Genomic DNA, 25,322 nt, shown 5'->3' with positions numbered 1-25,322 from the left:
CGACCCCCTAGTCAAACCGTAGATCCGCCCCTGATCGTACCAATAACATATTTATCAATACCGGTATTATCGTAACTGGTGCTTGTTGCATAACGCGGGGTATTCCGCTAGATATTATTAGTTTTGGATATATTTATTTATTAACTAGTTGATTATGTAATAAAAATAGTTTTGAATAAAATTGTAAAATTTGTTTACGTCTTGTAGATTTCTTACTTAATATATATCAGATACATACCCTTAATTAGTTTGTTAATTCATTATTCTTAATTTAAAGTTTACATAAAAATTTGACAATAATTAGTGAAGATGGGGAGACAGAAACACATTTTATATATTTAAAAATTATATGTTTATCAACGAGTTGTTCTATGATTTTTTACTTTATATGGGTTTCTTCAATTTTCTTTTTATCATATTTTCAATAAGATACACTAAATAATACTATTTTTCGTTAATGATGGAGATATTTTTAGAAAGATATTTAGGTAAAAGAAAATCGCTAATCAAACACAAGGGGTCATAAACCCGTTAATTGATAACAGTAGCAGTGAAAACGAAAGAGTTCAAGTACAAGTGGGTTTATAGAACATTTCTAGCGAATCTAAAAAAAATAATATTACGCCGCCCCGAATGAAAAGTTCTGATTCCATCAATGCATGTGTTCAAATATTATTGAATAGTATAGTCAATCTCCATGATCATATGTTGATTAATAGGTTTAGGGAATTCATGTTCTTCTTTACATAAATGTTCCACATGAATTATACTTTTCTTCATTTTTGGAGGCCCCTTTAAACAGATCTATTGAACATAAGACAACAAAAATCAAACTCATTGAAAACCTTGGAGGCAAACTATCATCCTCGATTTGTTCTTGAAGTAACTAGCTGGTTAAAAACATAGTTATCAAAAGCGCTCGTGTGGCGCGCCTAAGCGCAATTTTCAAGCGAGGCGCAACCATACCGCCTTGCACAGTCAAAGGCGATCTTCTGCAAACTTTTGGGCTAAATATGACCTTCCAGTGTCTTTTCCAGCCAGTCAAAGGTGATTCCTGCCAGTTTCCGACGGAGTTATGCAAATTACTGCAAAATTCCGTCTGGAACAAATCCGTGGTTGCCTCACCGGAGAGCATAAGTTGAATAGGAGAGAAAGAAGATGACAAAACAAAAAAAAAGGACTATGCACAAAAACTCACCCTTAACAATGTTTTGGCATAAAGACTTCACAAAAATCTGAAAATAGACTTTCAATAGTAACAAACGTCATTTTTCTTTTAAAATATTTTAAATTATTATAGCAAGTACACAATTATATATTTGTATATATTAATATTTCCTATACACAAATTATCTTTAAAAGGTTTAATTTTATTTTAAAACTAGTTAGATGATTTTAATATCTAAGTATATCAGTTCTATAAATATATTTAGAAAGTAATATTAATTTTATATTCTTACAATATAAATTTATTTTTAATTTAAGTACGGTTTCTCATGCATTCGCATTTTTTTTTGCGCATGGAAGACCTATGCGCCTTAAGTGCACCTAACACATTTGATAACTATGATTAAAAGTATAACAAAAGATCTAGACCGAGTTGCTTGTATTGACTGCATATCGGTCCACTCATGACAAGGTCCGCTCATGACACGAAGTTATCCATTAGACTCCGTGTGGCGTCCAAATGTCAGCCAATCGGTCCGCTCATGACAAGGTATGCTGGTTTCGTCCTGCTTTGGACTCATCAGGCGAGCGGTAACAGCTCGCAACCAGTGATGCGTTCGTCGTGCAATCACAACTAGGCATGTACGCCTTTTTTCCCGCTGAAGCCATGCCCGATGAAGTCCGGGACGAGGCAACAAACCCAAGCATTTTAACACAAATTAAGTATCTCGATCTTCAAATATTTGATCAGTGATACTAAGCTTAGAATTGAAATAGCAACAGCACTAAAGACTTATCAAATAAATGAACTCTACAGTTGTGTTCCCAAATCTCATTAATTAGATGAAAGAAAAGAAAGAAAATGAAGAGAAAGAGGTGGAATGTTGTGTTCCCGAATTTCATTAAAGAAAGGAAAGAGAAAGAAACAAAGAAATGTGTGTTCTTGAGTTTCATTATAGGAAGAAAGGATAGAAAAGGAAAAGAAAGATAAGACAAATAAAGTGTTAAATGATGGGTTTGTTTTTTTTTTTCAAATTAGAAAGAATAGGAAAAGAAAAGAAATGAATTAAGGAAGTAAAAAAGAAAAGAAAAGAAAAGAAAGGAAATGATTCCTTTTCTTCCCCTTTTCTCGTTAACTTAAATCGGGAACACAAGAAGAAAGAATAACATCCTAACAACACGTATTATTCCAAACTGACTCTTAAGACTTGCATTTCTTTTTGCTAATCGAACATATAGCAAGTGGCAAGGTTAACATCTTCTTTGAATTTAAATTAACAGAACCTAGCATCTATAGCCCATCAGAGAAACCAACAACTAATAGAAAATCATCATCTTCCAAACGAGTCCTTGCAATTTCTATTGTTGGTTCAGCTTTAGTGCTTTCCCTATTTTGCGGCATTGGCTATATTACTTATAAACGATTGGTGAACGGAACAAGTAAGTCTTCATGAACACTACAGTTGTATACATTTCCATTCATTCGATTTACAATATAAAGTTCCCTCTGTAAAGTGAACGCAAATCTTACCCATTGTCTTTCTGTCGCAGACAATTATGCAGGATTCACGTCGCATAATACACGGACACATATCAACGAGTTACTTCATCTCGATCAACCTAAAGAAGATGACAGAGAAGGCCTCGATGTGCCATATTTTGAGTTGGAAACCATAATAGATGCTACTAACGACTTCTCAGACGAAAATAAGCTTGGACAAGGTGGTTTTGGACCCGTCTACAAGGTAACAATGAAATTTTTAATGTGTCTTTCTTTTCTAAAAAAGGTAGTAAATAAAGTAGAATAAATACTTGATCAGGGTAAGCTTCCTGGAGGCGAAGAAATTGCAGTGAAGAGGTTGTCCAGCCTCTCTGGACAAGGCTTACAAGAGTTCAAAAATGAGGTTACACTGATTGCTAAACTTCAACATAGAAATCTGGTTAGACTGTTGGGATATTGCATCAAGGGAGAAGAAAAAATGCTACTTTATGAGTACATGCCAAATAGAAGCTTAGACAAATTCATTTTTGGTTAGTATATCTAGGATTCATATGCTTATGTTTGTAGCAAAATTTATAATGCTAATTCTATTTTGCAAGATCAAACACTTGGCGCATCGTTGGATTGGGAGATGAGATTCAATATCAACATGGGAATTGCTAGAGGACTTAATTATCTTCATCATGATTCTCGGTTGAGGATTATTCATAGGGATTTTAAGACAAGCAACATTTTGCTAGATGAGGATATGAATCCAAAAATTTCCGATTTTGGTTTGGCTAAGATAGTTAAAGGAAAAGAAATTGAAGATATTACCAACAGAGTTGTCGGAACCTTGTAAGTGGGTACTTCTTTTCTTAAACAAGAGCCAAACTTGACTACGGAAAAAAATCATGTGTTCTTTAATAATTTTTTGTTTTTCAGTGGTTACATGTCTCCTGAGTACGCACTTGATGGTGTGTTCTCTATAAATCTGATGTGTTTAGCTTCGGAGTGGTGTTGCTTGAGATCTTAGGTGGGAAAAGAAACACTGGGTTCTCTCAATCCCAAAGGCGTATAAGTCTTTTGGGGCATGTAAGTTATCAATTATAACTCATTTATAGTTGTTACTACATTGGTTATTTTTGGTTACATGTCTAAAGAATATATATCTTAGGCCTGGAGCTTATGGATAGAAGACAGACCATTTGATTTGCTAGATCAAATACTAATGAAATCTTGCAATTTAAGCGAGGTATTGAAGTGTTTAAGTGTCGGACTCTTGTGTGTACAAGGAGACCCTGATGATCGTCCTACCATGACAAATGTAATTAAGATGCTTGGAGGTGATATGGCCACCCTCCCAAATCCAAAAGAACCGGCGTTCATTGCAAGAAGAGACCATGGTATGTCGTTTTCTTCTAGTTCGTCTAAACAGGATACGCAGACGAAAAGCATGTTGACAATTACACAGGTAGCCGGACGCTAACCTGGAATTTATTTCAATAACGTACAGTTTCATAATTCTTGCTACTGACAACAAGATTCATTTGTGATCCTATATAATTGTGTGATAAGCTTTCTGTTGAGTAATTTCGCATTGTAAAATATAAGCTCAACATTTATGAAATCCTTTTTCGAAGTTTATTAAGCATGAAGGTTGAAGTTCCCATCAAAGTCTGGCTTTCAATACTGAGCTCAAGGATTGGAGACATAACTGTTAAGAAATACCCTCATTACTACAAAACATGCGATATGTCTGCCCAAATAACGCCCGATTTCAAAAGAAAGCGGCTTCTAATATTATATTGGGGAGCTTTAAAATAACATACCCTGTTTTAGAGATAACTAGCTAACTCAAAGTTCGCACGTCACTAGATAATCTTAATACAAAGAATAGACTCTAGCTAACTATCAATTATGAAATCTCACTTGTTTACTTAAAAAGCATAGGAAGGTGATCTTGACGATGGGTCTGTCGCTTGACGCTTACCTAAACCACTAATTATACAAAACGTATGTACTACGAGGTTTCATGATACTAACCATCTCAAGCTAAGTAAATTATGAAGGTTCTGCTACACTAATAGTAACCAACACCATACAGTATCCTTGTGAAGTTACCCATGTGAATTGGGTTAACTATCATAAACTTCATTCCAGGCAAAAGTTCACTTTACCTTTTTGTTAAACATAACTAACTTATAAGCATATATTTATGAATGATAGCACGCGTCGTACGTGGCACTAACGCTTCCGTCCCTCACACCTCGTCTTCTAATACCTTAAGGGCCTCACGCTAAACCCACGGAAATGAAACGTAACCCAAATTGACCCGTGTGCATGTATAAAGAAGAATTGCTCCTAGTCACCGGATAAACACATCTAACTATGCATATAATGCAAACATCCACAGATTAATTAAACAACACATGTATGTTAATACTAACCCATACATAGAATACAAAAACCTTAAATGCATTACCATGAGAGGGGAAAAGGTTCATACACTTTCATCTTTTGCCATTAATCCTTTCAATAACAGTAATACCCGAAAATAGCTGCTTAATTACCATGAGCTCCACGAATGCACATAATATCAGTGGGGACCACAACCACTGTACAAAGAATGTCGCGCATGGGGAGACAGCCAAATCGCCCACTACTAGCTCCACTCACCGTGGGCGAGGAGATTATTTAAGTGATCCCCCCTTGGACCAACCACATAAGCCATCACACATGTAAAGGACCTGATTTATCTCCTTCAAACTCAATCAAACATTTTGATCTCCATCGTCGATGCTTATTTTCACGCCGAATGGTGATCACAAAAAAGCCCCCCCCCCCCCCCCCCATGACGAGGTACCAATGGCGTTTTTAATAGATCCAAAGGATTCAAGGTTTTAAGAGCATCCTCACCCATCAGGGATTATATTGATTCTAACTTCGGTTTAGATTGGTATTTCTTCATTATCAAACTTGATGAAAAATCACATTTTTAATAATATTTTCAATGTACAAATCTCTTTTATCTTTTTATCTTGATTGAATACCACCTGTTTTCGTTACATCTATCTTGTGTAATTTTTTATAATAAGAATTAAATTGTTCGGTTGTCCCGCTATCAAGCCTTTAGTTAATTAAAAAGAAATTCGACAAACAAAGACAAGTTAAAAGGTAGACGTCGGAGGCATTATAAACGATATAAAATCTTTGGGTTTTCTTTGGCACAAGAATAAATCGAAATGAAAGTCGTTAAGTTGGTCTAGTTGGGTTAACTTTCGTTTGATGTAATTTTGTTTTGGTGTTTGGTTCTCCTCTGGGTTATGGAGGGGGGCCTTCGGTTTTGTCTTTTGTTTATATATAGAAGACTACAGCTAAAAAAAAAGAAAGAAACAAGGAAAAAGGACAACTAAAAGACAGCCACTTAATTTATGAACTGATGGCAATTAATAAGACTGACTTCAATTATTCCATGCCCACTTATCATCACCCCATCTTTTGCCAAACAGTTCAAACATATAGTGTAGAGTACCATGATTTCAACAACACTCAACAGGCATATCATCACTTTGTGTACCATTATGGTTTGTTGTTATTGCTACTCTTGTTCAGCTAAAGACACTATCACAAGGGGGGATATCATCAATGATGGTCTCAATTATTTAGAATCTGAGGGGATGAAGTTTCAAATGGGCTTCTTTTCACATGGGAATGCATCAGAAGTAAGAAGATATGTGGGAATATGGTACACAATGGATCCAAAGATAGTTGTGTGGGTTGCTAACCGTGATACACCAGTGCTCGATTCCACCGGAGTTCTTACCGTCGCAGAAGATGGCAACTTTAAGGTGCTAAACAAAGATGCAACTGTTTACTTCTCCACAACCACCGGTAACATGGCCAAACTTACTTTTTTTTTTAGTAACTTTCATTTTCATTTAACTAAAATAAGGATCCAGTTACAACAGAGAGGCAGGTAAGCGAGCAACAAGCTGCGCCGTCACCCTTTTAAATGGCAAAACCGATCCTACTGAAAACAAAGTTATCGTTCTTCGGCGTCGTTGAGTTACTGTGCACGACCCACTGAATTCTTTTTAAAAAGTAGCAGCATCAGGGGCGAGAGACCCAAATGTATCAAAAGCAAAAGGTCTGAAGGCATGTTGATTCTCAACACATGTCTTCTCGTGTTTAGTAATTTTTCCTACTCATGCCTTTAGCACCGCCTTCCTAGCAACAAACTCAGTGTCTCTAAGCCCGACAAGAGGGGACACCCTAGTAAGGTCCACACAAGCATGCTTCCCCGTCCATCCAAACACAAGAATGTCCGCTGGTCGGAGAGTAGACCTTCCTTCACGCAGATCCGACAAGAAATTCACATGAGCCTCTTTTTTTTTTTTTGCCGAGATTCCCGCCCATTTTAACACATCACAAAGGACATCTCTGACTAAATCATGTCTATATTTAAACCCCGGGAATTCTTTACACCGCGTGTTCACCAAAATTATCTAAACAAACTATACGGCAGACCGGGCATGGCTCATCAACTGGGAACAGGGGACCATTAAACGATATTTAAGAATGGCTCGGTACTCCACTGTTGACATGTGCTGGCCTAACTCTTCGATGGGGGTGACAGAGTAAAAAAGTCTTTAGCATGAGGAGCTTGAACACATTTTAATACCGCTCTCTGACGAGAGGACATGTCAAACTTTTTGGCCAGTTTTACTATAAAGGGCACTCACCAAAGCATTTTGGGCTTTAGAGGGGGGGGGGTGTCCTTATTAGCGAACCCGCCAAGATCAAGATCAGGAATAGAGTTGTGCAAACAATCCATCGCACACCCAAAATCAGAATCTAACCCATCAACACCACAATCACGCAAAATGTGGTCCTGTAACTTCCAAGGTTGTGTTCTCGAGGCTACGAAAGCATAGGTGGAACATCCTCAGCTGAATATTACCCTAAACCACCAAAATGGATAGGGAGAGAGACCAGTCTCCATTGAAAATCACCAAAAAACGGACCCCCACATACCACAATATCCTCAATCTCCGCTCGAAGCCCTTTGTAAAAAACAGAGACAACTTCTTTAACAAACATAGGCATGTTCGGAGTCCGAACAACAACTTAGCTACCCCCATACATGAGCGAAGTAGGAGAAGCTCACATTGAGGGTCACGCAGGGGAGAAAGACATCTCATTAGTTCCACTGCTCTTGAAGCTCTAGTAATAGCCAAACTACTGATGAACTCAGCGTCCCGGCTAACCGCTCCTCCAAGGAGTTTTAACCCTTATCTTCTTAAATTTTATATTAGATAGATAGATAAGGGTTTATTTAAGAAATCATAGTTTCCTATGAAGTGTAGGAAGAACTTAAATAAAACAAACCATGTAAATATGACATTATCTATATCTATAGTACATATAATGCATGAGACATGGGCAAATAAAAACACGTTTAAGACTTTTATACAATTTAATGCATAAGGCACGTGTACTAAATATGATAAATTTGTCTTTTAAACACAATTCACACGCGAACTTCAAATTCTTCAAAAAAAATATGTACAATTTTCACCTTTAAATGTAGCCAACCTTTTTAAAAATATATATTGTAATATTTACATGTTAACCCCCTCATCTTTAACAATATATTATTTTTAATTTCAATTTTAAACCAACTTTTCCCCACGATTCTTGGACATAACTTTTTAATATGTTAATATTTTTGCAAAAACATTGCACCATAAGCTACTGTGGGTGTGAAGTAAATAGAAACCGTAAAGCAGAGCCTGAAGCTCATAGCCTACTGGTCCACCATAAGCTACGGGTTGGCCACCGTAGCTTACAACGGCTAGTATGCTACAGTACTAGATCACCATTTTTCATTTTCTTTAAGCTTGTTCATCGTTTTGAACCCCCGATTGCTTTTCTCCATCTGTAACTTGATCTCTTGTCATCCTAAGTACTCCAAATTAGTTTATTTAAGCTCCGAGCAACTGCGGTCAATAAACCACTAAAAATATTTGTGTTCGATATATAAAAACAATTAACACACACGAAATTAAACACTTACAACATGTTCTTCACCCACAGATCAACTACTCGGCATCAAAGACTTGTTACAAGTTGATCGTGATTAAGAGGGGTGATTGTTGGATATAGTCACTCACAACTCTTAAAAACTGAAAAGGTTATTTTATGTATTTTATATTTTATCTACTTGTGTCATGTAAACAAAGTACAAGGGTCAATAATGCCATATTAGAATAGTTTTATGTCTGTGCGTGCCATATATATACACGATGTTTGTATCGAACAAGGGTAACGAATTAACCATCATTCTTTCAATTCAATTTACATAAATTCTAATTCGTGCTCATATTATCAATCTTTATTGTTTGATTATCAATTTATGTCAAGAATTTGTAGGCGTGATAGGGTGCAATATAAATATGTAACTGTAAAAATAACAAAAAAAAATTCCATTTTGCACCCTTAACTATGTGTCTTTGTTCTAAACCATTACTCTGATACTATTATCATTATTATCACGATTATACATTTACTTGATAATGCCTATGTCTTCCCAGATTGTTACGAGTTGATATTTGCTTTAACATACGAATAGTAGTTTATGATACTTAAGTCGGTGTAGTTTGTGAGATTTCACCATTGTTTTTTTAGAATTTCTTTTGGAAGGGGGGCTAAATTACAAGGATTAATCACTTGGGGGACTGAAAAAGTATTATTTTCAAAAGGGGGGTTGCCTCCATTTGTAATGACGGGGAGTTTTAAATATATAGGGTGTCGGAGTCAGTCAGAGAATGTAAAAACTTTTACAGATACGAGGTATCTCTCCTCCATTCTCAATGACGTGAATTGCAAAAGTATATCCCCTCCATTAGAGGAGCCTGAAAAAGTTATCTCCACTTCATTTGTAATGGTGGGGAGTTTGCAAAAGGTGGAAGACTTTTATTAGTGTCAATTTAAAATTAATCTTTTAAAGTTGTGGTTTAAGATTCAAAAAGCTGAAAATTTAAAAACATTATTATAAAACAGTTTTTTTTAACTTCGTGTGTATTTATTTAATCGCCATATGTGATTTTCTTGACTAATTTCTTTTACGTGAGTACTTTGCAACACATGAAACGAGGTATAAAATGAGGTTCATACATGAGAGATTTATGTCTTCAAAGCAGGTGGTTCAAGATTTTGATGGCTGAAATTTAAAAACAGTATTACAAAATAGTTTTTGCAGAACTTCAAATTTCCAAAATAGCATCAACCCTCAAATGCAGGGGAAACAATTTTGCAGTCCCCGACATTAGGAATGGAGGTAAGATACCTCGTACCAGTAAAAGTTCTTACATTCTCTGACTAACTCTGGGACCCCTATATTTTTAAAACTCTCCCGCCATTACAAATAGAGGCAGCCCCCCTTTTGAAAATAATATTTTTTTCAGTTCTCTAAGTGATTAATCCTTGTAATTTAGCCCCCGTTTCAAAAAAAAATAAGAAAACTGATGAATTTTTGGTTCTGGCAGAAGGAGCTCCTCTAACAACGCTGAAGTTAATGGATACTGGAAATGCCATATTAATAAACGTTACATCGCGAAGGATATTGTGGCAAAGCTTTGGAACTCCAACTGACACGTTTCTTCCTGGGATGAAAATGGACACAAACATGAAGTTGACATCATGGAAAAGTGCAAGCGACCCAGGATCTGGAAGCTTCAAGTTTCAGCCTAGTCCAAGTTTAACAAGGTATTTTATTATGGAGGGGTCAACAACGTATCATTGGAAAAGTGGGAAGATGTCAACATATAGCTTTGATGACAACCAAATTTCCTCTAGCGCATTCAACTTGCTGTCAAACGCCACCACACAAAAAGTAAACAACAGGTCACGGAATGGTACGGTATCTTACAACACTATTTCACTGGTTGAACCTAATTCAAGGTTGGTAATGGGTCATTTAGGGAAGTTACAATATTTTAAATGGTCAAAGATAGAAAGCCAATGGGTTTTGGAATGGGAGGAACCAAAGGATGCTTGTAGCGTTTATAAGGTGTGTGGGCCGTTTGGGATGTGTACCGGAAATAATAACTCGTTGCAGTGTAGTTGTCTGCCTGGATTTGAACCAATTTCACCTGATAATCCAGCCTGTGGATGCAAGAGAACTAATTATAAAGTCTTTGACAGGAGTACTAAAGACGCCTTCGTAAACATAACTATGGTTAGTATGGATGATTCAGCTCTGCCCTTCGTTAATGCAACTAATGAATCAGAATGCATAAAAGAGTGCCTCAAAAACTGCAATTGCCTGACTTATTCTTACTGTATATATCAAAACGACAGCGGGATATGGGATTCGAGTCGTGTGATACACAAGGTTGCTGGTTTTGGGATACGAAACCAAAGAATCTTAAAGGAAATGGTACACATAATATTTCCTTTCGTGTTTCAGAATCTTCAAAAGGTATATTTTCTGGCATTTCAACTTCAGAATCCTCTATGTACTTTTCGATTGTTGAATAGCAAGGAGTAGTCCTTTGGAAAATCATAGGGGTGAAAAGACCCATCAACAATGGCCGGTAACAAATGAACTAGAACAAGTTGCCTGTGTTGACCACACAATACTACTTATATAGCATATGAGTTTATAACTAAATAACAATGATACTAAAGACTTGATTAAACAAATAAACTATCAACAGAAAGATCTTAACAACCTGTATTATTTTGAACTGACTCGTAAGACTTGCATTGCTATTTACCGGTTGAACAGCTAGTGGCAAGGCTAACATCTTCTTTGAACTAAAATCAACAGAACCTAACATCAATACACCATCAGAGAAACCGAGGACTGAAAGAAAATCATCATCTAAGAATCTAGTCCTTGCAATTTCTTTGGTTGGGTCAGCTTTAGTACTTTCTGTATTTTGCGGCATTGGCTATATTACTTATAAGCGATTGATGAACAGAACTAGTAAGTCTTTATTTTAATACTTTACTTATAATTAACATTTCTGTTCATTTGAGAATGCCATTTAAAGTTCTCTACAACAATGTCTTTCGTCACACAGACAATAATCAAAATAATAAAGAATTGATGTCTTGTAATACACGGACACAAATGAATGAGTTACTTCATCTCGATCACCCTATAGAAGATGATAGAGAAAGCCTCGAGGTGCCATATTTTAAGTTGGAAGCCATAATAGAAGCTACTAACGACTTCTCAGAGAAAAATCGGCTTGGACAAGGTGGTTTCGGGCCTGTCTACAAGGTAACAAAACATTGTTTGGTATTATCTTTCTACTAGAAATGTGTTAACTAAGATACAACAAATATTTAATCAGGGTAAGCTTCCCGGAGGCGAAGAAATTGCAGTAAAGAGGTTGTCGAGCCTATCTGGACAAGGCTTACAACAGTTCAAAAATGAGGTTACATTGATTGCTAAACCTCAACATAGAAATCTGGTTAGACTACTGGGATATTGCATCAAGGGAGAAGAAAAAATGCTACTTTATGAGTACATGCCCAATACAAGCTTAGATAGATTCATTTTTGGTAAGTATCTTTATGATCCATATGCTTATTTTTTGTAGCGATTTATAATGCGAATTGTATTTTGCCAGATCAAACACGTAGCGCATCATTGAACTGGGAGATGAGATTCAATATCATTATGGGAATTGCTAGAGGACTTAATTATCTTCATCATGATTCTCGATTGAGGATAATCCACAGGGATTTGAAGGCAAGCAACATTTTGCTAGACGAGGACATGAATCCAAAAATTTCGGATTTTGGTTTAGCCAGGATAGTTAAAGGAAAAGATATCAAAGATGTCACCAGCAGAATTTTCGGAACCTTGTATGTTAGTACTCCCTTTTCTTAAACAAGAACCAAGCTTGACTACAGAAACATCATGAGTTTTCTTAACATTTGCTTTGTGTTTCTCGATCAGTGGTTATATGTCTCCTGAGTACGCACTTGATGGTTTGTTCTCTATTAAATCTGATGTTTTTAGCTTCGGGGTGGTATTGCTTGAGATCATAAATGGGAATAGGAACATTGCAGCTCAATTCCAAAGCCATATAAGTCTTTTGGGGCATGTAAGTTATCTAAAGACTAATTTATAGGTGTTACCACATTGTTTATTTTGGTTATATGTCTAAAAATTCATATCTTAGGCCTGGAGCTTATGGATAGAAGATAGACCATTTGAATTGCTAGATCAAATACTAACTAAATCATGCAATTCAAGTAAGGTATTGAAGTGTATAAGTGTCGGACTTTTGTGTGTACAAGGAGACCCTGATGATCGTCCTACCATGACAAATGTGATTAAGATGCTTGGAGGTGACATGGCCACCCTCCCAAATCCAAAAGAACCAGCATTCATTCCAAGAAGAGACCGTGCTATATCCTCTATAAACATGTTGACGATTACAGAGGTAGCCGGGCGCTAACCATGCATTTATTTCAACTACGATTATCTGACAATCCTTGCTATTGACAACAATATTCTTTTGTGATCTAGAGCCGGCCCAAAAGGGGGGGGGGGGTCGAGGAGGGGGACAAACTCATGACCAATATTATCCAAAGAGACCCATAATTAAAAAATTATATATTTTTTATAATAATTTTGTTTTAAAACGTAAGTATAAATAGTGACTCCTTGGTGCAATGGAAAGAGTGTTAGTATTTGGAATTAAATATCATTGGTTTAATTTTCACTAGTGGTGTTTTTACTTTGTAGAAAAAATATTTTTGTGTTTTATTTAGGTTATAAACATTTCCATTCATTTGATTTGCCATTTAAAGTTCTCTCTGTAAAGTAAACCCAAATCTTATGCATTGTCGACTTTTGTGTCGCAGACAACAAAGAAAATAATACAGAATTCACGTCGCGTAACACACGGGCAAATATCAATGAGTCATTTCATCTCAATCACCCTAAAGAAGATGACAGAGAAGGCCTCGATGTGCCATATTTTGAGTTGGAAACCATAATAGATGCTACTAACAACTTCTCGGAGGAAAATCGACTTGGACAAGGTGGTTTTGGGCCTGTTTACAAGGTAGCAATGAAATACTTTCAATTAACTTTTTTCCAAAAAAAAAAGGTAGTAAATAAAGTACAAAAAAATACTTGATCAGGGTAAGCTTCCCAGAGGCGAAGAAATTGCAGTGAAGAGATTGTCCAGACTCTCCGGTCAAGGCTTACAAGAGTTAAAAAATGAGGTTACACTGATTGCTAAACTTCAACATAGAAATCTGGTTAGACTGTTGGGATATTGCATCAAGGGAGAAGAAAAAATGCTACTTTATGAGTACATGCCAAATAGAAGCTTAGACAAATTCATTTTTGGTTAGTATCTCTAGGATTCATATGCTTATGTTTGTAGCAAAATTTATAATTAGCCTAATTATATTTTGCAAGATCAAACACTTAGCAAATCATTGAACTGGGAGATGAGATTCAATATCATTGTGGGAATTGCTAGAGGACTTAGCTATCTTCATCATGATTCTCGGTTGAGGATTATTCATAGGGATTTTAAGACAAGCAACGTTTTGCTAGACGAGGACATGAATCCAAAAATTTCGGATTTTGGTTTAGCCAAGATAGTTAAAGGAAAGGATATTGAAGATATCACCAGCAGAGTTGTCGGAACCCTGTAAGTTAGTACTCCCTTTTCTTAAACAAGAGCCAAACTTGACTATGGAAACAGAATCATACAACAGTACAGTTACGTGTTCTCTAAAAACCTTTTGTGTGTTTCTCAGTGGTTATATGTCTCCAGAGTACGCATTTTGCGGTCTGTTCTCTATTAAGTCTGATGCTTTTAGCTTCGGAGTGGTATTGCTTGAGATCGTAAGTGGGAAAAAGAACACTGGATTTTATAAATCCCAAACAAGTCTTTTGGGGCATGTAAGTTACATGTGAACTAATTTACAGTTGTAACTACTTACTACATGTTTACCTTTTGTCATATGTCTAAAATTATACATCTCAGGCCTGGAGCTTATGGATAGAAGACAGACCATTTGAATTGTTGGATCAAATACTAATGAATACATGTAATTCAAGTGAGGTATTGAAGTGTATAAGCGTCGGGCTCTTGTGTGTACAAGGAGACCCTGATGATCGTCCAACCATGACAAATGTGGTTATGATGCTTGGAGGTGATATGGCCACACTCCCAAATCCAAAAGAACCAGCGTTCATTTCAAGACAGGATCATGTTAATCGGGCTTTTTCATCTTCTAGTTCATCTAAACAGGATTTGCAGAGTAAAAACATGTTGACTATTACTGAGTTGGTCGGGCGTTAATCGGGCTTTTTTTCCCAACCAAGGTTTCTCTGATAATTCTTACTATTGAGCACAATATTTTTTTTTCTGATATTTAATAATGATTTTTTTGTGATAAGCTTGCTGTTGAGTAATTTCTTGTCATATATAGGCGTGATATTTATCAACTCCTTTTTATAAAGTTTATTAACCATGAAGATTGAAGCTTCCATTAAAGCTAGGTTTCCGATACTAAGAATTGGAAATAAAAATATCATGTGATAGCACAAATTTTTCCTAGTAAGATTTTACATTAGTTAAGAAATTCCCACTACGACAAAACATGTGATATGTCCTCTTCCAAATTAACCAAAATATTAAAAAAAAAATAATACTAATAATAATATAATAAAATAAAAAGTTGGATTCTAACATTAAATTGGAGTGCTTCCAAATAACATACCCCGATTTCTACCTAAATAACCGAGGTTTATTTGCCCCACCGATGTTATTGAACAACGAACTAGAATCCGGTCTCTTTACAAACAACTAGACTCTATTTACCCAGATAAAAAGTGGTGTTGTACTACCTAGTCAGTCACTATCTATTCTGAAATAAAAGCATTGGCTAAAAAAGTAACTTAGAAAGCAATAAAACGCAAAGAAAAGAGTTGTGAAAAACAAAAGCATACTACTTCCCCTTACGGATTGCAATTATTAAGTTAATTAAGATAAAAAAAATTGATTTCATTAGCTTTATAGTCTAATACCCTGTTCTAAAGATAACTAACTCAAAGTTCTCATGTCACCAAGTACCTCTTAAAACAAAGACTAGACTCAGCTAGCTAACTATTAATTAAGAAGCCTCACTTGTATACTTACAAAGCAGAGAAAGGTGTCTTGACGATGGGGTTGGCGGTTGTTGCTTACCTAACCCACTAACTAGAGAAAACCTACTTGGAGACTAACCCTTTCGACCTCACACCTCGTCTTCAAGGACCTTAAGAGCCTCATGCCTTTTAAAACAAAGGACAAGGAGACAGGTTGTGTAAATTGGTAACTTTTAGTTCATGTCAAAAACTTAAATTCAGTAGGTCAGACCACCCGCTAAAATCTTTTAATCTGTTTCTAATTTCATAACTAATGTTTTTAATTTTCAGTCCAGTCAGTTGACCCACCGAAGATAAAACATAACCCCAAGTGACCCATTTGTATGTTTATAGGGAGTTCCTCCTAATCTCCTATAGTCAACGGATAACGAGTCAATCATGTATGTTTTGAATATACAAAAAACCTTAAAAAACAACACATCTAAATATGCATATAATGCAAAACATCCACAGATCATACAACATATATGTGATAATGTGAATACTAATGAATACATAAAACATAAGAACCTTAAGCATTACCGTGACAATGGAAAAGGCTCGATACACTTTCATCTTTTGCCATTAATCCTTTCAATAACAGTAATAAGCCCCTGACCCCCAAGCTTACCATCACCATTAGCCACCATACCCGAAAACAGCTGCTTACACAGAGCCGCTCCAGGCAACACCGCCACCTCACCATCGGCCTCCTCGACCACATCCAAACCCATCCCCAAATCCTTCACCATATACTCAGCAAACCCACCCGGCCTAAAATCCCTCCCTATCATCCTCTCCCCAAACAAATCCATCACCATCGACCCCGCAGCCCCGTTCTTCACCGCCTGCAGTCACCATAACTTATCCAACACCGCCGCCTCAGCAAACACCAACCCTTCACTTAACCCCAACAAACTCCCACCCACTGTGATCTGATTAGCAATTTTACAACTTTGCCCACACCCGGCACCACCTACATAATTCGGTCTCCCCATTAATTCAAACAAAGGGGTTAACCACTTAACCACCCGTTCATCCCCACCAGCAAGTATCGCCAATCGCCCTTCTTTCGCACCGATATCGCCACCCGACACCGGAGCATCAACCGACCAGCAATTCTTCTCACGGGCGGCTTCGAATATCTGTTTAGCAAGTTCTGGGTGGCTGCTGGTATGATTAATTATGACGCTTCCGGGGGTTATAGAGGATAAAATTGAGTCCGGGTTGTCTAAGACAATTTGTCGAACATCTGGTGGGTGTCCCAGCATTGTGAATATTATGTCGCTTGCTTTGGCGATTTCTGCTGGGGAGTTGACGAGATGGGCGCCTTGTGATTGGAGTTTGAGGGTTTTGGAAGGGGTTCGAGCGTAGATGGTGACGGTGTAGCCGGCGGAAAGAAGATGGGAAACCATTGCAGCACCCATTACGCCGGTGCCGATCCATCCGATTTGGGTTTGGGTTGGTGTTATGGGTGTTGGGTACGGAGTGTTGGTCATGGTGGAGAAGAAGATGAAGATGAAGAATTTGGTTGGTTTGGTGGATCAAACTCAGTTAGTTGACATTGTTGTTGTCGTCAAGTACCAACCTTGGATTCAACTGATTCCATATTTAAAAATTGAAGAATATGAAATTGCAAAAATCACTGGTTGTCGATTAATCTCTTATTAATAGTTAGTCCTCGTTTCATCGATTAATTTTGGGGCTAATCGGCAATTATTCAGTCAATTGTGAAATCAGAATTAATCGGCTTTTTATGATGAAATCCAGGCCAAAATCGGCGGTTTCCAACGAGATTCCGGCCCAAAATTAGCGGTTTCTGGCAAGATTCCAACAAAAATCAGCAGTTTCCAGCGAGATTCCAGCCAATTTCCAAGCAAAATGTGTTTATGTATGCATAAAACTGAAAATTACATATAAAAATGTATGTATGCATATATAAAACTGAAAATTATACATTAAAATTCGATCCGATTATTCCTGATTAATCGCTAGTCCTTACCATACCGTCCGACTAGCGACTAGTGATTTTTACAACACTGTATATTATAACAACGCAAACATTGATTATTTTCATGACTTGTATTATACTATGTAACCCAGGGGTGAGGACATCTTATGATGATTACATCTTTTTATAAAAACTCATGAAAGCTTTAAGGCATGGACACGCTTTAAAACAATGTCTAAAAAAACAAAAAAAAAAACAAAAGAACCTAATCTGGTTAGTTTTACAGTTTGATATTAAATAGAGAGCATGGTGTAAGCAATGGGTATTTTTGCAATTATTCTTTCAAATAATCAGAATTTTTTACCATTAGATAGCTGTTTTATTAGCAGGTCAATGCCACCTAATCTGTTTATAAGTTTATGTCATTTTTTTTTATAAACAAAAGAACCTGACTTTAAAAAACTGCCTATCACTTGAAACATTTCAATAACAAATTGCTTAGCATACACTTTGACTTTTTGTATATACAAATATACAATAACACAGGTAACATCTCTTGAGGTTGAAACTTACATTGTGCAATGGAAGCATCACAAATTTACATATTTCGGTTACAAATATGTTTCTTCCTATATCCAGCCGATAATAAATCTAACCCAACTCTCTTAAGTTAAACGAGCCAAGCTAAAGCTTGGTCGGGCTCAGCTCACTTACATGCTTTTGGATGACGAATCCATTTTGACCTATTACGACCCATTATTCGACCCGAATATGGAAATGATGGGAAAAAGAGTTACCAAGTTCCTTCATCTTTTACTTGTCTCTTTCGCTTTCAATGTTCTTGACATCACGTGTTGTTTAGACAAAAACTCAGCCGTTTGTTGGCGTCCAAACATGTCTGCGTTCTTTAGTATCAAATTCCTTGTGGACGGGTCAACAACATAGCCTTGACCAGACATCCATTCTAACAACTGAAGTAACAGGTCCTTCTTTTCTGGTTGAGCTATGTAACGCGTTATTGCCATGGAAAATAAACCCTGAAATCAAAATAAAAAAAAATATGAAAATACGTAACCTTATCGTAAGTTCATCTCATAATAAACACATAACTAGTGAATCCGGTTACCTGACCAATCTTGTATCCAGAGTTGTGAATAGCCTTCATGACATCATTTATCAAATTAATATTACCGAATCTCATAAATGAACTAGAAAATCTCTTCATAGCGGGCCGAGAGATCAACCTTGCATTATCCTAAACATTTTATCATACAAACTATCACAATAAAATCTCTTTGAACTTCAAATGATATAAGTTCTGGAAAAAAAAACGGCAATGTTACCTTAAACACGACATATGCTTCTTTATAGAGGCGACCACCTATGAGAATATAAAGAATCTTCTCGTGAAGATCTTCGCACATTGGCTTTTTGCTATATCTCAGCATATTATATACCGTATATGCTTCTTGTTGGGCGCCCGTTTTCCCAAGATGAAACATTAAATTAGAACAAATTTCCTGCAAAAAGACAAAAAACCACGATAAAATAAAATTAACTTAGAAGACAATGTCGGCTATAAATACAGAGAAAAATAAAATTACTTCATCTGGTTGTTGGCCTCTGTTGTGCATATCTTGCAAAGTTTTAAAAGCAAGCATATATAACTTCTCCTTGACAAAATACTTAATCAAAATATGAAAAGTAGTTCTATCGGGATTAATCGCTAATTCATCCATTTTCTTCATCAGATTCATTACACTCCCCATTTCTCCTGTTCTGCAATACGCACACAGCATCGTGTTCGATATAACAACGTCGTATTTCTCATATTTTGCTTCGAATTCAGATGCTAATTGTTTTGCATCGTCAAGGAGTCCATGTTTACACAAGGCTGAAATCATGATGCTGTACGAATACCCGTCTGGATGTAATTACACAGCAAAAGAGTTAGTTTCAGCTTGCAAAATTCATCATCATCATCATCATCATCATCATCATCGTACTCAGTATATCCCACCAATAGCAAAGCTATGGTAGGGTCTGAGGAGGGTAAGATGTAGGCAGCCTTACCTCTACCCCATAGGGATAGAGAGGCTGCTTCCGGTGAGACCCCCGGCTCGATAGTAGTTTTGCATCAAGCCTTAGACATAAGGCACATAGCACTCAATCATCGGGACACCGGCTGATCGGTGCATGTACCCTTATCTTTCAGCTATCAACGCCACTACATGATGCCTGATTAACCGTCCGTCACTTTTAACGTTATTTTCACGAGATTAGTAAAATAACGTCAAAATTAGTGCAATTTCACTTTTGCCCACCCGAGGGTTCACACATATATACATCATATGTGCGCACCGCAAGCAGGGCTATTCAGCTTGCAAAATTAATTATGTAAAATATCAAAATACATATTCAAGAAAAATCGTTTCACACCTGTTTTCACATCTCTTCTCTTCATTTCAGTAAACACCAACTTAGCTTCATTTATTTGTTCAGCTTTTGATAGAGCATCCATTAGCAAACAATATGGCATCTACTTATAATTAACCACTTAGTAATTACTTATTTATAGAAAAAAAAATGAATAAAAGAGTGTATATGGGTTCTGTGTTACCTCTTCTTCAGCATAGCCGAGGGCTTCTAGTTCTTTTAATAACACTTGGGCCTTGTCAAACAAGCCTCCTCTGACATACACTTTCAACAACGTTGTCAAAACAACCTGCAATATTAACTTATGAGAAAATATCCAAACAAAGTTTGAATATTATATCGTGTGAAGCATAAAAAGCGTACCTTGTTTGGAACTAACCCTGATGATTTCATCTCGCTAAATATATCCTCGGCTTTCTCATAATTTCCATCCACCGAATATGCATTTAGCAAAGAACTGTAATGAAAGACATTAGGACTGTGGCCTTCAATCTTCATTTGACTAAAATATCTCTCAGCCTCTTTGCATTGGTTACATGAAGCGCAAACGGATATTAGTGTCCCGTATATAACACTATCCATTTGTAACCCCTTGTCTTTGAGCTCTTGAACTAGCTCTGTTGCTTTTGTGTAACCATCTTGGAGTTTTGCACAGCCCGAAAGCAGCTAAAGAAAATTAAATAAAAATAAAGATAATTTAGCATCTGTTTTTGAAGCAGAAGTCAAAACTAACGCGAATTCACTAGAGGTGAAATGGGCCTTTTTTAGTACATGCCAAAATGGGTCATGTCGGATTGGGATGGCATAATTGGAAATACTTTAACATATGGGCCATATCATAGGCGAAAAAAGTTCATGAGCCGTATGGCTTTGACACGTCAGTGGTGTCTGGATAACATGTCAGTGGTATTTATTTATATGTCCCCTAAAAACACTTTGGGCGGCTTTATTCCATTTTACTTGTTCCCTTTTCAAGCTAGAGATAAAACACAACCAAATCGGCCATTAATAGGTGAGCATGTTAAACTAGCACCTCTAAAACTAATACAAAGATTTTCTAAAAGCTATGTGGAATTAAAAGCATACCGTACTATAAGTAACAACATCTGGCACTAGACCGTCGTGTTTCATCTTACGAAAAAGTTCAAAGCTTTTCTCGAGCTTGCCATTCTTGATTAAACAACCAAGAACCGAATTACAAACAGACGGATTAACCCTTATTAACCTATCTTCGATGCCATCGTATATCTCCAATGCCTTATTAGGATTAAGGCTTTTCCCCATGAGCTTTATGTAACTACTATAAGACGCAAAGTTTAGCTGGGCGTATTGCTGCATCCACTCAAAAACCTGCAGTATTTCCAAAACAAATCTTTAGCACCCACCCTTTGACTTTTGAAGTCAACTTACAAATTGTCAAACCTAACACAAACTATATTAACGTTGAAATTGAAATGAATATGTTATGCATCAAACTGAACAACAACCTGAGAAAGCTCCTTCAATCTATTTTGCTTGCCGAATTGGCGGATAACGATATTAAAATCCTGCACTTGCAGCACATCTCCTGACCTGCACTCAAATAAAAATCAAAACTTTTTCATTCAAATATCAAAATTAAAAACAATTACAACATGGGTATTGCATTTGCAGCCAAACCCATGTTAATTTTGCATATAAAGATTAAAAATATGACCTTGAAAGAGCCAATTGTAAATCACTGGACTGTTGAATATCAAGAATGGCTGATTGTCTAGCTTGGTGGGAAATTGAGACGTATTGCTTGGACGTTGGTCGATCTTGAGACTGAGTTCGGAGTGTTGTATAGTTTTTGGTTGTAGAATTTGTGGATGGAGAGTGAGAATTGGTGATGGGTCGGGTTGAGAATGGAAGTGGTGGTGGTGTCTGGTGATCCTGTGAAGGAAATTGAATGAAGCCGGTGACCGAGAACAGGGGAAATAATATCCATTGATGGGTCGATTTGAAGGGTGGAAAGCTAATTTGGTTGCAGATGGGTTCAAGATTTTGGATGGGTTTAAGTTTAACCCAGAAAGATGAAGAAATAGCCCCTCAAGTATCTATACCTTTTTTTCTTTTCTTTCTTCAAAGAATGACAAATTTCTTGTTGTATTCAAAGGATGTTTGGGATTCTTTATTTTTTCGTTCTTGTGACTTATGAAAAAGTCCTAAGTTAAAATTTTGTGATTTATGGAACTTTTTCTCTCACGTATTAAAGAAATCCAACACTTTTTTAACTTTTTAAAAAGTTATAAGGAGGCAAAATAAGGAATCCCAAACACCCCTTTAGGCGACTATGTTGTCTTAATCGGAGTCACGCTGCCCTTCAGAGTTTGGCTCTTGTCACACCCCAACCTAAGACGGAAATTTCGGGCCGTGATCTGATTGTCACAACTCACAAGGTTACTATCATGCAACATTATAAGTTTCAATATCTATATAAGTATTTCAAATAAACAATTATTCATTACAATATCTCAAAACAAACACAAATCAAAATCATAAATTTAATTGTCTCATTAAATTTCTTCTAGCATAAGTCCTTAAACGATCTTCTAACTTCAAATACATCATACGATGACATGCATATGCGTTGAAAATAAAATAGTTTTGTCAACACGAGGTTGAGTGAGTAAAACACCAGATTTTCATGATTATATAATAATAATAATAATAATAATAATAATAATAATAAATAAGAGGGCAGATTGTGTCAAGTGATAAGCAATTTAACCAAGCATATAAACAAATCAATCAAACCATAAAGAAATGGCTAAACCGTTGCTATGCGAATGGGCATTGGTTACCAAAAACGAGGTATCGGTGAAACCATTGTCAATGCGTCGGACGCCGGCCACTACGACGGTCGTATGATCATACTAGACTGAGATTATGCTGGACCTCTCCGAATGCGGAAGCATATAAAGCAAGTAAGCACATAAACAAGTAAGGTATAAATTGTTAAACACAAGTGACAACAATTGCAAGTTGAGTAATATATAGTAATAAAATAAATATAACGCATATGTCCCCAAAACAGTTAAAAATGAGTTAAAAGAGGGAGTGAGATACTCACCTGATTAGATGAACGGAATACAAACGATGATGATGGAAGAATGATGAACCCTTCGGGATACACCGACAATGATTCCTAGTTAAATAGGACAATATAAATTAATTATAAATAATATAGCACAATTTAATACTAACATCTGGCCCCTCGCACCACCAATATTGTCCGCTCTGTTCACGAAGAGCTCACGGATTTGTTTTTGGTTGCCCAAATGGAGACTTCCCAGGAGGTCACCCATCCTAGTACTACTTCCACCTAAGCACGCTTAACCGTGGAGTTTTCATATGCTTCACAGCCAATTAAGCCCAAAAGGCGTTGGTGATTGAAGAGGCAGGACATTTACTTATGAACCAAGGATCTCTCTTGTCCACGGCCGATGTGGGATTTGCCTAAGAGTGGGACGATGTTGTGTTTGCCAAGAGTGTTACAGCTCGGGCTTTCCCACAGGAAATCATATCGCCGACTGCCGCTTGACAGTCATTATGCCCAGGGCTGGCTTCGAGAAAACAAATTTTTTTTGGCCTTAAGTAAAAGGAACATTTTGTTAGGTTTAAACAATTTAATTTTAAGTGGGCTTACTTGGTTATGATTTGAGTTGTATAAAAAAAACATTTGTATAAAAATAAACTTAAAAATGTCTCAAATAAGACTAGAACTTACAACCTCTTGATTAGATGTCATACCTCTTTGCCGTCAGACCAAAATAGTGGTTATGTAATTGTGTTGAAGCATTGATTATACATATTTTTTTCATAAAAATACATATAATTTTAAAAAAAAAAACAAATTCGGGCATGTGGTCGTCGACTACCCTGCCACACCCTTAGGCATGCTCTGGTTGTGCCATCACAAGCGCATAACTCTCTGGCGTAACACATGGTGGACTAAAACCCGGGTGGGCTCCGCGTTCGAACTAACAACCTATCTCAAATCATTTATTTTCAATATTCACCCAAATGTGACATAAGTGGGATTCGAACTTCGATCTTCACTGAAAAATCCAAGCCTCTTACCATTAGACCACAAATGTGAGATTGAATTTATACCGGGTTGAATCCTGAAGTTCAAAAAAACCAGATTTTTGTTATAAAGAATGATTTAAATGTAACCAACTTTATGATTTTGCAAACTTGACCTTAAATAATTGTTATTTGAACTATCAAGTATCAACCATAGGTTTTGATCTTTTGTTACGTCACACTCTGCATTGCTCACGGGCTATACGTGACCGATTGATTGATGTTGTATCTTACATGGCAGAATTTAAAAGTCAGTTATTAACAACAATAATCTTAAATAATAAGGCAACGAGTTGAAGACTTGGTGTAGCACGTCATTTATCAATCATCATAATATTAAGTTGGTTCCAAGCAAAAAGGGGATTCATGGCTTCCATCAACACTTTCAAAAGTAAGGCCTCCTACCACCATCAAGTGATCCTTATAATCATCGATCGCCTATCATTTTTGGGAAATACATGCTAAAACACATACACCAACATAAAAGCCAGTAAGTTAATGATAGGCCGACTCATCAAAACATTTGCAGGAGTTTCAGTGTATCATATATTTCATAAAAATGCATTTCAAATCAAATTTCATAGGGTGATCACTAACCCACTTGCGTATTAACTTGTATGCATATACCATCCAGCCCTTTGACATCAACAACATGTGGAACTCAGTTTTTATATAGTTAATTGTGTGTGCCGACCGTAATTTTCACTACTTAATGATTTGCACTCCAAACATGTTAATGCGTGACATATGAGACTACATGAAAATCCGACACGATAATACACAATAAAATCTATATTTAGGGTTAGTATATTAATTCCTCAAAATATGTGTTAGAGTTCAAAGCATAACTTAAAACGTAAAACCAACACAACACAAGGTTACTCGAACCTTAAAATAAAATAAATAAATAAATATAAGTTGTTTGAAATTAATGCTCGTATTACTTTAGCATGTGCATGTCAACACATTAATTGGCTCACACGAGCAAATTAACACAT

At 36.5% G+C, this 25,322-nt stretch overlaps 4 pseudogenes across 3 annotated transcripts; 2 read left to right on the top strand and 2 right to left on the bottom strand.

Annotated features, from left to right (window-relative positions):
• The first annotated feature begins 1,631 nt into the window (after positions 1-1,631).
• LOC143545503 (G-type lectin S-receptor-like serine/threonine-protein kinase At4g03230) lies at positions 1,632-4,904 on the top strand (annotated as a pseudogene). Its single transcript, XR_013137438.1, has 7 exons — positions 1,632-1,758; positions 2,407-2,607; positions 2,731-2,912; positions 2,988-3,198; positions 3,268-3,505; positions 3,593-3,742; positions 3,825-4,904. The product of XR_013137438.1 is annotated as a G-type lectin S-receptor-like serine/threonine-protein kinase At4g03230 (transcript).
• Positions 4,905-6,068: 1,164 nt separating this feature from the next.
• On the top strand, positions 6,069-15,000 carry LOC143545509 (G-type lectin S-receptor-like serine/threonine-protein kinase At4g03230; annotated as a pseudogene). The gene is made up of 9 exons (XR_013137440.1): positions 6,069-6,541; positions 10,198-11,132; positions 11,484-11,642; positions 11,740-11,942; positions 12,016-12,226; positions 12,295-12,532; positions 14,453-14,597; positions 14,683-14,910; positions 14,950-15,000. The product of XR_013137440.1 is annotated as a G-type lectin S-receptor-like serine/threonine-protein kinase At4g03230 (transcript).
• Positions 15,001-16,253: 1,253 nt separating this feature from the next.
• LOC143545485 (putative 3-hydroxyisobutyrate dehydrogenase-like 2, mitochondrial pseudogene) lies at positions 16,254-17,455 on the bottom strand (annotated as a pseudogene).
• Positions 17,456-18,360: 905 nt separating this feature from the next.
• On the bottom strand, positions 18,361-22,183 carry LOC143545484 (pentatricopeptide repeat-containing protein At1g10910, chloroplastic-like; annotated as a pseudogene). Its single transcript, XR_013137431.1, has 10 exons — positions 21,911-22,183; positions 21,702-21,786; positions 21,301-21,564; positions 20,578-20,880; positions 20,399-20,503; positions 20,218-20,317; positions 19,383-19,702; positions 19,122-19,298; positions 18,905-19,033; positions 18,361-18,815 (listed from the first exon to the last, which is right to left on the bottom strand). The product of XR_013137431.1 is annotated as a pentatricopeptide repeat-containing protein At1g10910, chloroplastic-like (transcript).
• Between the last annotated feature and the right edge of the window lie 3,139 nt (positions 22,184-25,322).

Source organism: Bidens hawaiensis, unplaced genomic scaffold, assembly GCF_021521415.1.
Source record: "Bidens hawaiensis isolate Kalapana, Puna unplaced genomic scaffold, B.hawaiensis_p1.1 tig00013978_1, whole genome shotgun sequence".
NCBI lineage: Eukaryota > Viridiplantae > Streptophyta > Magnoliopsida > Asterales > Asteraceae > Bidens > Bidens hawaiensis.
This window is presented reverse-complemented; position numbering and strand designations above follow the sequence as displayed.